The sequence below is a fragment of the Motacilla alba genome, chromosome 12 (genome assembly GCF_015832195.1).
Source record: "Motacilla alba alba isolate MOTALB_02 chromosome 12, Motacilla_alba_V1.0_pri, whole genome shotgun sequence".
Taxonomy (NCBI): domain Eukaryota; kingdom Metazoa; phylum Chordata; class Aves; order Passeriformes; family Motacillidae; genus Motacilla; species Motacilla alba.
Window position 1 is genome coordinate 13,147,655 of NC_052027.1, and position 17,422 is coordinate 13,165,076.

The 17,422-nt window shown below is 39.5% G+C and overlaps 1 protein-coding gene across 15 annotated transcripts in view; it reads left to right on the top strand.

Annotated features, from left to right (window-relative positions):
* The window catches only part of ERC2 (ELKS/RAB6-interacting/CAST family member 2), a 418,139-nt gene extending 411,143 nt beyond the window's left edge, over window positions 1-6,996 (top strand). For all 15 annotated transcript variants that reach the window (XR_005258403.1, XR_005258404.1, XR_005258405.1 and 12 more), the window contains one exon: window positions 3,994-6,996. The gene's annotated coding sequence lies outside the window, so the exon portion shown is untranslated. The remainder of the gene's footprint in view (window positions 1-3,993) is intronic.
* Window positions 6,997-17,422: the final 10,426 nt, after the last annotated feature.

A 17,422-nucleotide genomic window follows, 5' to 3' on the forward strand; every position in this document is an offset into this window, starting at 1 on the left:
ATTAATGCCAAACACGTTTAACAAATTTTTAACAAGGAACACTGGCAAAAAGCCAAACTCCTAGAGGGACACTGAAGGAATGCTATAAATTTAAACTAGATTTTACCTTTTCACTCTGCTCAACAAGTGTCTTAGGTGTCTTTGGCATCTCGGCATTGAAAATTTTCTACGTAGGTTGGATACAAATTTATGCCTTAATTATTTTTCTTCTTGGCCCTCCTCACTAGAGATTTCCATGTCGATATAACAGGCATTAACAGGTTATTGTATTCTTTAGAAAGTGAGAGGTGGATTTTCTTTCTTTCCTCAAGAGTTAGGCCAGGAGGAAGTAGCAAAACCAGCATTTATTGTTGGGCTGTAATGACAGGGAGGTTCAAACAGCACATGTCATGCCATTGTCACATCCTGTGTTAAGGGACCTCTGCAGTGGCGAGCACTGCAGCAGATCTGTGCTACCCAATTCTGTTGCTTGTGCTGAGTTGCAAATATCTGGGCTGTGATTGTGTTTGCAACTGCACTTCAGGGGCAGGGGAAAGCAGCCCACAGTGCTCCCACTGGCCCCAGCTCTGAGCTCACACAGAAGCCACGAACAGATTTTTGGCTGAATCAAACTTCTGGGGGGTTTTTCAGTTGTTAAGTTATGCCCACATGGTACATGTCAGTACAGACCTTGGGAATCACCTACTCTGTAATACATGTTCGTATTAAAAGTGTTACAAGTAGCTCCACAAACCACATGCTTGCTCTTTACTTGTAACTTAATATATTAATTTAATTTTTACTGTGTTATTTCAGTTTTAATCAAATGCAGGAACTGAAAAATAATAATACTTAGCACTCATCCAAGACTTTTTAGGCACATTACAAACATTAAGCCTTGCAAATTCCTGTGAGCAGCCTGATGTTATGCCTGCTGTAGCAAAGAGCAAGTTAAGCACAGAAAAATGATATGACTTTTTCTTAGTTAATAGAGTCATTCTTTTCATGGTTTTGCAGAAAGGTAAAAATTGAGAATGCTTTTTTTTTCCCTCCCTCCTATAATTTACACGATGTTGTTGCAAGAGGCATAGGCAAATTCCAGGACATCACTTGAGAAAGACTTTATGAGTTATAGCCTTATTCCAGCCTAGTTACTTATTTCCAGAGAATGAAATAATTTCCCATCATTTGTTGGTACTCTGATTGCAGTAATGATGAATGAGTCTGGAGAAGGAAACTGAAGAATTCATCCTGACAGCTTTTTCAAGGATGTCACATTATAGTGCAGAGGCCTTGACGTAGATTAGGGAACAGAAATAGCCCTCACAGGTTTTCATTAATGATATCCTTCTCTACTAACATTTGGTCAGATACCAGTTCCCTGCAATAAAGTGTCTATTCCCTCTCCTTCTTACTCACTAATTACCATATCAGTTGTTGGCCTTTTATGTAGGTACCATGTGTAACAGGTTAGGAGAGGGCAATTTAAGCCTATGTGAATGGGTATCTGTTTTTGTATCTGGGTGCTTGTTGCAAACATTTGGAAAGCATATGGAGCATAATGGACATTAACCCAGATGTCAAAAATAGCCTGCATTTTACTACTGTTATTAAACAGTTTCCCCTTTAACCCCTTTGTGTTTACCCACCCTCTCCAGCTTGTTTCTGCAAATCACTGCTGAGAGGAAAGGATTGGAGGTAAAAAGTACTAATCAGGCAGGTGTCTTTATCCAAAGGAAAAACAATCTGAACAAATATTTGTGGGCTACTACACTTTTATATCTTCACATCCTTCTGCTGTTTTCATTGACTGGTATCTAATGGACTGACAGAGGTGCCAAACTCATAAGACATTAATTTCAGCTGGAGCACTGCTGAATTTGGGCCCAATGCATGTTACCAAACTTTATTTCTGTTTTAGAGGTTCAGTGACTTTTACCAAGTGCAGCATTGAAGAAACAAATATAAATTTAATTTACTCAACCTCAGTTGGTATTTGACAGCAATATCCTTTTATATATTTATTTGACTTACTTGAGAAATACTTTGCATTTCCTACCTGTGGCGAACAAGGTTTTGTTACACTTCTAATACATATATGGTTTCCTGATGAATGGGTGAGTTGATTAAGTGGGTGAGGTTTATTTGGGGGCTTTCATTCTGTAGTAAAACCCCAATGAAAATCTGAGGAGCAGGCTGGAGAGGGAGTGCATTTTGTGCTTTGCTGCTGATCCTCAGATTGGACACTTTATTCTGGGTTCTTATTTTCTCCAAGCATAAAAGTGTTAATTGCAGAGGAACTTCAGCTTGTAAAAAAAATAGCAACTGCATTGAAGATTTGCTGTGATTATATTTTAGTTTAAAAACCCTAGGCATTATTGTGCTGCAGTTTCTGGAATGTGCTCTCCTCATTAATTTATAGGTGTGCTTCCTCTGCCCCAGTATCTCTTTGCATGACGATTAAGAAATTCTCAGCTCACAAAAGAATGGGAGCTATGCACAGTTCACCAACGTAATGCATGCGCTGACTTACAGTTTTCATAAAAAGTTTGCAACGATTTTATGTGCCAGAACTAGTAACATGATCTACTTTAGGAACTCCCTGGCTTTCCAGCTCTGCAGAAGTCATTTTTAGACTGTTCAAGGGCCAGATCCAAAACTTGTTAAAATCGGTGGGAACCTTTCCATATTTCAGTGGACTTTGGATTAGTCCCTGAGTGTTCTGACCAGAAGAATTGTACCAACTGCTCACTGCAAAAGTAAAATTAATCTACATTTGTACGATATATACTGTTATGTGTGCTTTCCAGCAAGATGTGAAACAGGAATTTAAAATAATGTGATAATTTATTCTGTAAGCAATGTTTCACTTTACTCACAGAATAATTTATCTGATAAATATTAGATTCTGAATTTTTAAAGGGGAATTTTAGTCAAGTAGTTCTATTTGACAAAAAAACAACTTTTCAGCTGTATACAAAACCCTAAGCATTGTATACCAAATTCTTTTTCATAACATGGGATGTTTTGGAAACATTTAAGGTTACAAAAATGGAAGGGCAATAATGGAGAATCACATACATAATACATTTCAAATTTTCTAGAAACAAAGTCAGTGGATAAATGAACAACTGCCCTCCAAAGGAATCATTTGATTCCTCCCCCTCATCTGATATACAGATATTGTGAATAAGACCAATTCACTGTTCTCTGTTCAAGCATACCCTGCTGTTTGCTTGCAGCACAGCTAAAGTAACAATACAAATCATTGAGGCCTCTCTCTGTAGTCCCAGTCAGACAGAGTCTCATCCAAAGTTGGTGGAAGGCAGGAAGACTCGTCCCCCTGGCTGAGCTGTGCTGACACCAGCTCCCTCTTGCAGTCCCCTGGGTTTCAGCAGTGCCAGCCAAGCCAGGCAGTGCACCTGTGATTAGGGTGTGTGGCTGAAAACCTCCTAACACATTGCTAACTTCTGCAAATCTGAGCTTCTTGTGTCCTTGAAACCTTTTTCCACTGTTCTACAAATAAAAGTGAACTCAAAGTGCTTAAAACATGACAGGAAAACGGTGCTTCAATTTGGGAGGGCTGGTAGAGGTACTACACATTCCCACCTGCCACGGAACTGGGTGGAAATAAACCAACGATTCCCTTGGTTCCCACAGAAAAATATTTAATTTTATTAATAGCATTTCCCTTTCAAAGTTACTGTGCTTATAGACAAGATCATAAAACTCACTGTTTACAGAATCACAAGCACAACAGAATTTGACAATTTAGGAATTTAAAATATTTTCCATGTAGGGGGAGTCATGTCATTCAAATTAGCAATAAAACTAATTGCCACCCTATGAACATAAGTGGGCTCAAATTGAATTTAAATGCCTTACTTAATCCTCAGCCCCTAAAAAAGCATTATCTCCACTCATATGTATGAGAATCTTGATTAGATGAGAACTAAGATGCTCTGGATGCCTCAGTCATGTTGTTAATTGGAATATTTTTTTCCCTTGTTACAGTTGTCAGAGGAACTAGTGAAAAAGGAAGAAAAAACTATAGCACTGGAAGGTAACAATGATAATCTATTGCATTGGATCTCCAAACATGACTATGATATCCTGGAGAAGATCACAGATGCAGAAAATGAATGCTAAGGTTGATATCTAATGAAATGCTGCATTAATTAGCATTTTCTCCATTATTTCTTGTAGTCTATTGTGAAATTAGATACTTTGGAAAGTAATGGAAGGAGACTCAAGCAGAAATGATAAGAGCTTCATTTCTGTCTTTAATGGGTCTTGTGAGTTACCATGCTTTTACAAAGAAATCATCTGTTCAGAATATAGGTGTTTCATGAAGTTCAGTTAAACAGGTTATTTAGCAAATTTTTGGTAAATTAATATTGATTTTAATAGGTAATTCAGATTCCCTAGATGTGGCATCTGCATTTGCTGATTTTACCTAGTCTATTCTAAAGTATCACTTCTATTGCACTAGATTATCAAAGAGGTATTAGTAAAATGCTATATAAGGGTGTTGGCATTAACTTTACCCCCAGTTAGATACAGGCTTTTCCAAAAAATAAAAACAAGCCTTTACCCTCCTCTGTTTTCTTTTCTCTACTGATAAAATAATAAAAATTAAAACCAAACCAAAACCAAATATTGATACTATAACCGGTATTAAGCTCTGGGCCAGGTTGGAAATGAAATCAATTTTTGGTACTAATAACTGATGATAAAGCTTAGTTTTATGAAAATATGGTGTGTGTCTCTGACAATGCATAGGACATCTAATTTGAACATAAATATATGATTATATACAAGATGTATCTATTCCTGGATGGTAAAAGCTTGAGGTGTATATAAATACATATGTGTGTATATATATGGACATGTACACAAGGATGTATCAACCTTTTACCATCCAAATGCATACATGTTTTCAACAATAAAAGCTGGGACTCTTAAAGAAACAAACAAAAACAAAAATAAAGATAAGATTGCTGTGAATACTGTATATGCACTAGGTCTCCTGTAAATGTGGAACTGTTTGTTAATGTTCTCTGCATTGAAGAACAGTCTCCAACACAGACCCCAATGAATCTTAGATGTTAAAGAAATACCAATGAACAAACAGCACTTGAAGGCTGTTTGTGTCAACAAAATGTGTCTAGTAAAATAAATTTAAAGCACATGCAAGGAAAAATAAAATGTGAAGTCGTTTCACTCAGTGAGAGACTCTTAACTGACAGTCAGATCTCTACTACTTCTCAAGGAGAGGTTCCTTCTGACTCCACAAACATTTTCAGTCAGTCTGGCAAACATGTGCAAATGTTTGGGTGTTTTGTTGAGGCATCTTTTTGTCCATGGAAGAAATGCTTCCATGCTGATGGCAATGGAAATAGAATATCTGCATTTTTAAAGGACAAACAATAAATTTAAGCATGGGTGGCCTTAATCCTTAGTAGTTTTTCTTTGCTGCTGTTAAAAAAAAAAAAAAAGAAAAAAAAAGAAATCTAAATGGATACTCCTAAAGTCTTGCACTGAATTTAGACAAATTATTTTTTGAACCTGTGGTGCGATTAACCCTAAACATCCTACATGAGCCATACATAGTAATCCCCTTAAAATTATTGTCTAGAAATGATATTTTATTTATTTGTACCATGATTCTTGGTGCAATCAAGGAGCAATTTATTTGAGCAGGAGTCCTGCTGGATGTGACTGTCTTCAGTAAATAGATTAAAATGTATAGAATTAGCATAGCGTAGATAATCCAAATTTCATTCATGTTTAAAAAGTTTGTCCTTTAACTATCAACGGCATTTTAGATATTTGTTTTTGAAACAGCAAAGCTTTTGGGAGTATATTTAGCACATATGACAAATGTTGCACTTGGAAACTCAGACAACAAAACAGGTTTCTCATGACAAATTTGTTGTCGCGGTAGGGGACAATCGTCTGTGTCTCTTACAATCAGGTCTTTACCTTAACTCTGCAACCGAATACTTGAAGTAGGATATAAACTAGGGGGGAAATAGGGTCACAGATACAAAGCTGTATAGTTAGATATTTATATGTATGTGCCAATTTTGTCACAGATATTATTTTAGGGGCATTTTTGCTCCACTCATGTTGGTATGAGTATTGATCTAAACTTTTATCAGGGCCTAAAAGTTAGCCCCTAAAGAGGAAAATTTTGTCTAACATTGATTTTTTTTTTTCTTCTTGCTTTGTTTTTTTGGTTTTTTTTCCCTCTTTCTTTTCATTTCATGTGATATTCTATGATGTTTGGAGAAAATCTTTTCATATCCTAAAATAGAATCTCGGGGTTTACAATAAACACTGTGATGTTGGGAAATATTTTATTTGAGCAATGTTTGGTAGATTTTTTTTCCCCCCTCCTCTGAGTGTAATGAAGCAAATTAACTTTTGCTTAACATTTAAGATAATGGTTATTATTTTAATGTGAGATCAGTCTTGTACTGCACATTCTTTCTTTCATTTAAATGTACAGTATGAATTTTGTATTTAATGAATTTTGTGTATCCAGTATGCACGTACCTGCACATTGACTTTCATTTGAAAGTGGGTTTCAATTTCCTTTTTAAACAGTGTTTATGAAAAGACCTCAGATGTGTTGACACCAACTATATCCGCAATGTTTCTTTTGTGTGTGTAGGGTGACGTTTGAATGTGATGTTCTGCAGCAATGGGTCAGTATCCCCTATTTACCTTAGATCCTCATTTGATAGTGCTTCTTGTAATAATTTTTTCAAGTGAGTGGCATGTTCTGGATTGTGATATTGATATATGGTTAAGGACATTGATATGAAACTAAGGAATTCCTAGAAATTACCAGTGGGCATGTATTAGACAGTCATTGTAATTTAATGTCTTGTAGAAGTGTAAAGTACCAAGGTATTTAGAGTTCATAACATTGTTATCATGTGTATGGGAAGTATTTAGTGTTGATCAGCTTGTTTATTTTCATCAAATAAACTTTGTTTCTTTCTGAAATCAGTGTCGTGTCATTAAAAGCAGGTTTAATGACTGTAGGAAAATGTGTGAGAGATGTTTTCCACATGGTAAATCTATCACACTCCTTATTTCTCTAATTGCTACCATTCAAAGTAATTTATCTTCCTGTTGTTACTATCACATAAACTGTTTAAGAAAGCATAAAAAGGAAAATGTCTCGTAGGCCTCACTCCCAGTAATGCTTACGAGCAACTTTAGTAAAGTGAGGAACCATTTTCTGGATTGGGCTCTTACAGAGCAATATGCTTTTGAGTGGGTTTCTAAAACATAATATTCTTGTGTGACCCTGTGTAATTGCATAGAAAATTACATTTTGTTTATGTGCTTTACTGACCAAAAGCCATAAGGTGTGAAATTCTCTGCACAGTCAGCTCCTTTTTCAGCTGCCTGGTAAGTGGTTCCCCGTTTCCATTATGTTCACTTTTTTTAGAAAAGGAACTTTTGTTGACCAGGAATTTCTTACCTCATAGAAGTCCCTGGACCAGCTCAGGGCACACACAGCAGGAGAATAAAAGGTAAGTAAGTATGCATTTTACTTAGCTTATTTAAACCACACAGACTCTTAGTTTTAAGCTCTGTTTCTTTACCTATAAATTAGTTTTCTTTCGTAAGAAAGTACTACGCACTAACATAGGATATTAAGTTTCACTTTTAACTACAGCTAAATATACATTTATTTTTCTATTATTTATTTTCTATTATTTATTTTTCTATTCTATTTATGCCTACTTAGCTTTGAGCTGCAATGGTACAAATTGAGTAGCAGTAGCTTCTATCTTCTTTCCTGACCTGCACAATTATTTGGAGCAGCTTGTTCTGTGTTCTGCTGGTGTCTGTATCATCCCACTGGAGACATATTTTTGATTCTATTTTCAGTATTGATAACTTTAAAGGCAGCTCCTGCTTCCCCACCTGGTGACAGGGACAGGACGTGCCAAAGTGTCTTACTGAGGAGCTGGAGAGGACCATAGTGGGTTTGGGGAAATTGTCAAAGGCCCTTAAAGCCTCTTATTTTCTGTAAGATGGTTTTCAGTAAGGATCTTTCCTCTGTAAAAAGCAGCTGTGAGGGCCCCAGGGGAGGGGCAGGACCAGCATGTTTGTGTCTGGGGGTGCTGCAGAGGTGGGGAGCTCCCCAGAGGACAACTCTGCGTGCAGGAACATCTCCACTTATGTTGAACTTTGAGTTCATATAGTCAAGAGCTCCTCCAGCTCTGAGAGAGCCTGATTAAGGATCAAGCTTTTCTGAGCTTGAGGTTTCCTCCTCAGAGAGGCTGTTTGTTCACTCCAGACTTGAGCCAGAGTAGCTCCAGGTTTGAGCAGGCAGAAATATAAGCAGTGGGGGACGCTCAGGGGATGAAGCTGTGTCAGCTTGCATTTCAAGCCAACATGTCAGTTAAGACACATTTTGAGAGTCCCAAAAGCTCCATGCCAGCACGAGTTGGATAAAGCTGAACTCCTACTGCGTCCCAGGTTGTTCATACTCTGCTCAAGGTCCAGGATTTGTTCCTGGAAGAGCCTCACAAACCAGCACACTCTGGGTCTGCCCCGTGCAGAAACCTGCCACGAAGTACAGAACAGAGTGGCAGAGAAGGGCGGGTCACCTGTTGATACTCCTTCTCCAAACCACGAAACTTTTAATAACCGAAGTATTAAATCATTCCAAATAAAGCCAAGTGAGCTCTAAATAAGTAATGCATTTCCCATGACGAAGCCAGTGGGAGCTCTGCTCATCGCCAGGGCATGATTTGACCCTGACAGATGAAAAGTACAGCTGATGAGGGGCTGCTGTGCAGATTTTCCTCCTGTGAGATTACAGTGATGTTATTTCGTGCTCATAACTTTCCAAATAAGATACCTCTTTTTCACATGCACCTTTTCAAACAAGAGGCAACCTCTGCCTTCATCAGGAATAGCCCAGAGCACATTTTTTCAGCTTTTGTATGAGGCTGGAAGCACTGGTGCACTAGAAGCCCACCCTTGACGGATGCAGTTGCAGAATCAAGGACTATTTTGTTTGGGTTTGCATTCCTTCCACTCTTTGCTCTTGAAAATGACTCTTTCTTCAGAATGAGACTGTTCTAACCCCAAATCTCCACAGATGCAGGGGAAGAGCAGGCACAATGCCAGTGCATCCTAAAGACAATGCACTGTATCCCTTTGAAACTTGCACTCGAATTTGCGTTACAGACAGTTGTCTATTCCCACGAAGCTCTGAGTCTCACGACAAACAGGAGAACTTTGAACTCATCCAGTTTCAAATGGAGGCACGTGTCCAACTTTAAAAGGGCCATGCTTTTGGTGCTCACCCCAGCAAGGCCAGGAGACAGCAGATGTTCTGGCAGCTGCAGCTGCCGTGCACTTGGGGAGCTGGGCTGGAGGAGAGCAGCCAAGCTCCCTCCAGATGGAGCAGACAGGGAAGAGGCGAGTGGGAGGCTGCACAAGGAAGTCAGATAGCTCCAGATAGCACTGGACTGATGATATGTGGCTCCAGAGCACCTAACCAGCTTGGCAGAGGCTGCACAAGAGAAATCAGCACCAATCCACAGCTAACCTGGGCTCAGTGAGAAGCCTTCTTGCCGTGGGAAAATCGATAGGGAGGAAATATCTGTGCAGAGCACATGATAATGGAGCATGGTAACTACTTTTTATTTGAATGTAATTTGGACAAATGCATTACTCATAAGTGAGTTATCCAGGGCTTGCCAAATATGTGGTTAAACAGTTATTATAGCAAATTACACCATCATCTAAACACCTCTGTTTTGGCTCTTAGTTGTCTCCTTTTGCAATGAGGTTGTATTTTTTCTCTCGATTGTTGTCTAATATTGCTGTTCTTTACTGTTTTGGTTACCATAGAAATAAATAATGACACAAACAACAACATGCATACAAGTGAATAAGAGCATTTTCTGAATTTCACAAGTAGAACACCCTTGTTAATGAAGATCTCTATGGCTGCATAGCTCTTAACATAGTTCTCATGTCTATTGATTCATGTCCTCATATGCATTTTATTACGGGCTTTATATTTCATTTTAAACTTCCAAAAATAAAGAAAAACAGCTGAAGTACTTTTTTTTTTTTTTTGAATGGCCAGATTTTGGTTAGAGGTTAACACAGGCCAAAAGAGAACACAGATCTGCCCCCAAGCTCTTGCAGTTTTGTTTTGTTTTAATAAAAAATCCTTATTACAACCCACAAAGGGTCACAAAAATGCAGCCATTACAGACCAGCCGTGTTCCTTGTGCAGCTCTCCTGCCCTCTGCACCTTCTCCCGGCTTAGATCAACCAAATGTGTGAAGGCAGGACTGTTGTCAGTCATGATAAGCGTGTGCATTAAGGGGCTAATCCAAACTTTACTGAAGAGAAATGAAAGTCCATTGATTAAAAGTAAATTTCTGATTGTAACCCACTTTCTTCTTTCTGACGCAAATGTGTACATTTACAGGAGCATGGGGCCAAACTGTTTCCTCTATATATCAAAATTCCATTTAAATGTAAGTCAGATGAACAGACTGCCTGACTTTTTGAATGCTTTGTGATAAGAAAATAGATCTTAGGTCTCATTACTGAAGTTCATTTACAGTGTATTTTGTCTATAGTTGTCCTGTCTGTGTATCTAGGCCAGCACTCAACTCCTACCAGCCCTTAACACTATCTTTCCTTGTGGTGTCTTTACATTATGATCACTTATGTCATTGAATTTGTTTCAATTTAACAAGTATCATTCAGTCCATTGGTTACTTTGCTATTGCTGAAGGTAGGTCTGCTATTGCCTAGAGGAGTAAACACAGGTTTTTAGGAGTCTGTTTTCTAAAACAAATTAAATTCTGAGCAATCTTCAGGAGAAAGAAGAGGCAACCCCCCCACCATAATTATTAACTCCCAGGACTGTCCATGCGGCCAGTTTCTAGAGGATTTGTTCCAATTCTGATGCCATTCACCGTGGCAGTGTTGCTCTCCCTGAAGTTAAACAACCACTCTCCATATCTGAAAGCTGGAGGTTGTAAATCTCCCTTGTGAATGTTGCCCATGACAGGGAAGGAAAGACTTGCATAATTACCACTTGTACTTCCTCAGAGAACATGAGCTCAAGTCTAAAGCAAGGAGTTTGGTCAATAAAACATCAGAGTCTGAAAACTACAGGAAAAGACCTGTCCAGCTCATATGATAAGAATTTTTTCCTTGGTTAAAAGAAAATTAATATTTCAGAGGAAGCCTCTTTCTCAGACCTGACTATTTTTCAGGTATTCTTAATTTTTCTTCAAGGTTACCATCAGTTAATGCAATTCATAGCTAAATTAACTGAAATGTCTTACAATCTTCCTCCTCTGTGAGGCATAGCAGACTGGATATAGTTATTCTGCTAAAATGCAGAGAACCATTTCCTAAGCTGACTATAAAGGTTACTATATTCAGTAGTGTCTGTGAAGCAGGTTACAAGTTTAAAATCAGGAAGCAGGAGAGGCACCTTGTTCCCACGCTACTGGTCAGAAGGAATTATTCTCAGTCCTTCTCCAGTGAGTGAGGGATATCAGTGCTTGGTATTTGGGGCTATAATTGGTCAGATAGCTTACAGAAGAATACAAGTACTCATGTGAGCAAATTTTTACAGGACTTAGAGCCTGAAATCAATTATAAATGCATTTGGGTTAATGTGAATGCTCGTGGTCAAAGTGGTACCTTTTCACAGCAATCCTCGTCCACATCTGTTCCCTACATAGGTCACAGGGAAAGATTTGGCTTAAAATGTTTTTGCATTGCTGCTCTTCTCCAATGCTTTTTCTACTTCCTGCGCTAGTTTGCATATTTTTTAGCTCTAGACTCCCTCACACAGAAGTCCCATATGCAGTCTTTGAAAACTTCTTCATGAAGGAACCCTGTGATTCTTCAGCTGCTTTGCCATCTTCTCTGGGGGTGCACAGAGAACTTGGCATGAGGCAGGAGGCACCTGAGCTAAGACTGGCTGAAATTAAACACAAGCCTCAGACTTGGGTTACCCATGTGTCCTGTCCAGTGTGAAACACCCTTCTCCCTTTGATTGCTGTGGGATTTGAATATAATCAGCATCTGGCACAACAGAGACTGAAATACAAAAAAAAACTTACAAAACTTTATTGATATATATGACATTGCCATCATCAGTGTCCCAAGGAATCAGGCAAACCAGGAAATATCAAAATTGGTTGTTTAGAAATGTTTTTTCAGAATTCACCTGTCTAGTTTGGCTCAATTATTTTTCCCTCTCAAATCTGAAATTCTAAATACAAATTGTGATGCATGTACATTTGGTAAACTCTGAGGGACTAGACAGAAATTGCATTAGAGAGGCATCTTCTGCAACTGGTTTGTTCAGCCTTGCCACCAGAGCAAGTTTGGAGACCAATTTAGATTACTTACCAACACAGATACTGAACTGCAGCCTGAAAAATAAAGTAAATGTATTTGAATTGAGTAATTCATATGAAAGGAATGGTGCCTTGATGTGTGATAGCCCAGTACTTCCAGGAAGGTCAAGCACCAGAGGAATGGGACAAATTAAAAAAATCAGATGTTTTTTATTTTTCTAAATTTCTTCCTATTTGCATATTCATTTCAAAGTCGCTGTCTTAGACTATATTATAAACAAAATGGCAGTTGAAGAGATAGTTTTGATGTGATGCACATCCTACTTGCACCGCAGGAATGAAGATGAAAAGGACACTTCTTTTGAGTGCCACATCTTAGTACAGTTTTGTAATTATGCTACACAGACAATATTAACAATTCTTATTAAATACAGAATATAATCTTGAAATGAATACCAGACTTTTAGGAAGGGCTTTGTAACAAACATTTCAAAAATCTGATTTTACTTTGAGTTAGCTTTCAAAATCCAGTCCAGATATATGTAAAGAATATAGAACGTAAATATATTTTCTGAAGTACTACAGTATGTGAAATTTATAAATTGTTACATGCTTTCCTTTCCTAAAGCAGCTGGGTGAAGCTTAGTCTCAGATCAGATAGAATCTTTTAGATAAATCATTTATGACTAGATGACTTCTTATCCAAAAGTCAAATATGTGATCATTTACAGAGGTCACTGGCTGTATTCTGCTCTGTGTTCCATAATCAGCTGAAATAAACCCCAAAAGTCCCTCCTGAATGTATGCTCACAGGGTCACAGTATAATAAAATACTGCTCAAATTGTGTTTCAGACAAGGAATGCTTTCCCCAAAAGTGCTCTGCTCTCAGGGACAGGACTGTCAATATGCATTGCAGTGCAAATGGCAAGTATAAAGTCCAGCATTTGGGAGTGCCCTGCCCATTTAGTGGCAAAAAGCCCTGCTGTGACACACATTTAACTATTTAAGTGACTTTTACAATGTATATTCTATACTCTTTTACAGAGTCTAGCTGGGACTTACAACTAAGGCACCTTTTTGACACAGAGGAAAACACAAATGCACAAAGAAAATACTGAAAATCTTGGGAATATTTTCTGAACAAATACAAGCTGATGCTGTGGGGTAGTGAAGAAACGCTATCAGATTCTATGGAAATATCCTCACAATATCTTACCCATGATAATTCAGCTTCCACAGGAACATCATAACCATATTGCCAAAAAAAAAAAAAAAAGGTGGTAGAAATACACCTAACTGATCATGAGAATGCAATAGATGTTCTGTGTAAAACCTTACAGAAAGGAATGAGGTTTGGCTTTCCTCTGAAGTTCACTACAAGCAGCAGAAGATCAATCAGTACATCCACCTCTGCTCTGGGTAAGCTCCCCTGTATGCCTCAGCTAATCTGGAAGGAAGTGTTTTATGAAAATATTGGCAAAACAACTGACTAAATAAGGAAAAAATGCAAAATTGGCAACCTGTAATAAAGACTATTAGATAAACTGAAGTGCAATGACTATTATCGAGCAATTAAGTGGCTACTCCTGTAGCTGTTCCTTTGCTTGGCTGCTCTGTTGAAAGTGATATCATGGAGTCACCACTCTGCTTTGAATTACAGGTTATTACTGGCTGGGTGGAAGAAATGCTGCCACCAGGACAGGTGCCAGCAAGGCAGGGCTGGGCAATTTCCATCACACTGGGCAGTAATGAGTACCTGTCATGCTCTCCCAGAACCAAAATGCAGCTACTTGATGAAAATGCTTACAATGTTTTGTACCATTATAAAGGACAGAAGATCATCTTCCATCCCCAAGGACTGTCAGCCCCAGGAACTGCTCAGATGGAGCTTCTCTGCCTTTGGGTGAAGAAGCAAAACAAGAGGAGTCACACACACAGGCTGTGGACTTTGACACCAGGACCAAGAGAGGCTGGAGGGCAGTGAAGGCCTCAGCTCATCAGCACGTTGCCAGGTCCTGCCTGGAAGGACAATGCACTTTTCCCCACTGTGGCCCTTGTTTCTTCCGAGATTATACCATAAACATATTTTGTCACTCAAAAAGAGACACTCTACAGGCTCTAAAGAGCAGAAGAGAATAAGAAGTGGTTCATAATAAACCAATTTCCACCAATCCAAGTTACTGATTTTAGCAGAAGAACCAAGTACCATGTGCCCTTTCCCCTGTTCTGTATAGAACCTTAGTTCATATTCCTCTGCCTGGTCCCATGTTTCTGCTGTCAGTGTATCCTTGTGTTCTTCACTGTGGGCAAACATTTACACTGTCAGTGCCATTTTCAAAAGTCTTCACGTTTTTTATTTAAATTGAGCAAAATAATGTAGAGCTGAAATAGTACCTTGATCGTGAAAAATAAAGACAACAATATCACCAGGGCAACAAGTCACAAGGTTTGCCTCATCAAATACTTAAAATGAAGAGCTCAGAACTAATCTTAACCCTAAATATCTTTTAAAATGAGTTTTAAATAATGCCATATTCTAAATAAACTGGAAGAATCAAGGTCAATTGACAGACTACTATGGAGCTTGAAAGATAGGGTTAAATTTATCAGATGTTTTGCTCATGGTGCCTAGATTAATAGCTATCTTCAGAATGATACTGGCTTTAAGCAGTCATGGACAAATATACATTGGCTTAGCTGTAATGACATATCTTCAGTCCTAAGGAAATGATGAATTAGCTAAGTGCTCTTTAAGATAAGTGTCATAGAAGGGCTAACCAAGATCCCTTCTCTCACTCTTAAACACACTTTACTGATGACATGTGTGTGTACATACACTAAAGAAATCCTTGGAGATATTTCAGGTGAGAGCTTCAAACAACATCCACCTACATTCCTCCTTGAGCTATGTGGAATTTGAGGATCTAATACTGCTACAATTATAAACTCCAGCCTAATCTTCTAATCTTCTCAGAGGTAAGGAGTGCTATTCAGGAGCAGGTGTGGCCCCAGGCAATGACACATGGTTGTGACCATGTCAGGAGTGGGTATTAGACTGGTCCATGCCTACAGAAAGTCTGTGGAGCCCTCTCCTCTCTTCTCCTGCCTCCCAGTTCATGGTCTGCTCCTCTGCTGACAGTAAAATCAATCTCCTGAGAATCCTGAGAATGAGCGCGGCACAGTGATCACACCAACGCCACCAAAACATGCCAGCAGAAAATGGGATTTAAAAGCCTCCTGAGGGAGGAGTTCTGCCTCCTAAGGTCCAAGGGGGTGTGCTCAAAGAGCAGATATCCCAGTGTGATCCCTCACCTCTACAGCTCTGCTGGGCTGCTCCTCCGGCCCTTTGCAGCTGCACTTGGGAACTGAAGCACAGCCCTGAGGCAGAGACCTGCATGGAGAGCAGGACTGGCTGTTCCACGGGAGGGATGCAGATGGGCTCCTTGTGCTGTCCTTGTCCCAGTGACTCCCATGCTGACCCCCTCTGCAGCCATGGCCTTCTGTGTGCCACCTACTGTGCAGCTCTCTGAGGAGGAACCAGGACACCTGGGCTGTAGTCGGTCTGACAAAACTCCCTGCCTGGTCATCTCTGGAAAATGAAGTCTCTGTGTGCCTTTGTGTGTGTGTATTGGGGAAAGTTATGTTCAGGGCACTCAGAAGAAACATGTAAGAGCCCTCCAGAGTTTATGGGAGGTGCCTTTGGCCTCAGTGAAAGAAGGAACTGGTAGCATTAGGAGAGGGTAAGTACTCTGTTGTTAAGGAGCGGTGGTGGGATTGTTTATTTTTCCTCCCATAAACGTTTTTTTTAAAGGTCCTAATGGAAACAAAGCAAAGTATTATTCCTCTAAAAGCACTATTCTTTAAGTAAACCAGACTCACTACTTGAAACATTCCAATGACATATGGTGGCAGCAGGGGGATGGCCAAGATGTGGACGGGTGAGGTATCACCGAGATAACGACCCACACACACAGACAAAGGTACGAGGTGTGAGCAGAGGGACACGTGCCCCACAGAGAGGCAGGACAGGAGAGAAAACCCCACGTTCTTCTAGGGGTTTACATTAATCCCTTTGATAGTTACCTTCAACAACCTTACTATTCCAGAGATCAAATTAAAAAATGTCAGAACCCTGCCACAGCCTCTCTAACTCTACAGGTCCAGACACCTTTCCCATGTCCTGCTGGCTGCAGGGACTCATGCCCTCCTTGAACACCTTCAGACACCTTCACTGCCACCAGCACCTCAGCTCACTGAGCTCAGTGTGCCAGGGCCAGGGCAGGGCACAAGCTGCTGCCCATGGCACCAGTGTTCCAGAACAGCAATCACTGCTGTGGGGCACCAGAACACAGCTTTCCCTGCTCTTGGGAGAGGGCATTTTCTGACCATCTTCCATCTGGCTGAGCTCACGGCAGTGGAGCCCCATGCTGCAATAGATGTTCATCCAGCTGGCATCCTGGTTCAATTGCTTTTAGTTACTTCTGCTTTTTTTTCTTTTAAAATTATTTTCTCATCTCTTTATTTTCCTCCATGACCCAGCACACATGTCTTGTACCTGGGCTGTGATTCCTGTAGTGGCACTGGGGTTTATTAGACCTCAGAAAAAGGAAATGGAAAGAACCCACCTGTGTTTTGCACATGCAAAATGAGTCCACAGCTGTCTTTCTCGAGCTGATAATGCAGACAAATTGAGCTGTTTGCTATGCAGTTCATTACTAGTAATAATAAATTGGTATAGTTATCATCAATTCAAATGTAAAGCGGTATATTTTTTTAATACAGGCTTTGCAGGTTTGGAGATTGGTGTATTCACCTGAATTTGTCACACTTCATTACCCTGTAAACTTTCCTCTCTTGCCTGCTGCCTCTTATTTGCATCTCACTGCATCTAAATTATGTCTTCATCTGGTAAAGATGAATGCTAATCTAGACTCTTATTTCTTCCTCTCTAGTGGTTTATTGCTGCTTCCAAATATGCTGGCGTCTTTCAACATCATGAATTTGGGATTTCAGAGATGGGAAAGGAACAGGGTGGGGGTACATCCATACATGGACA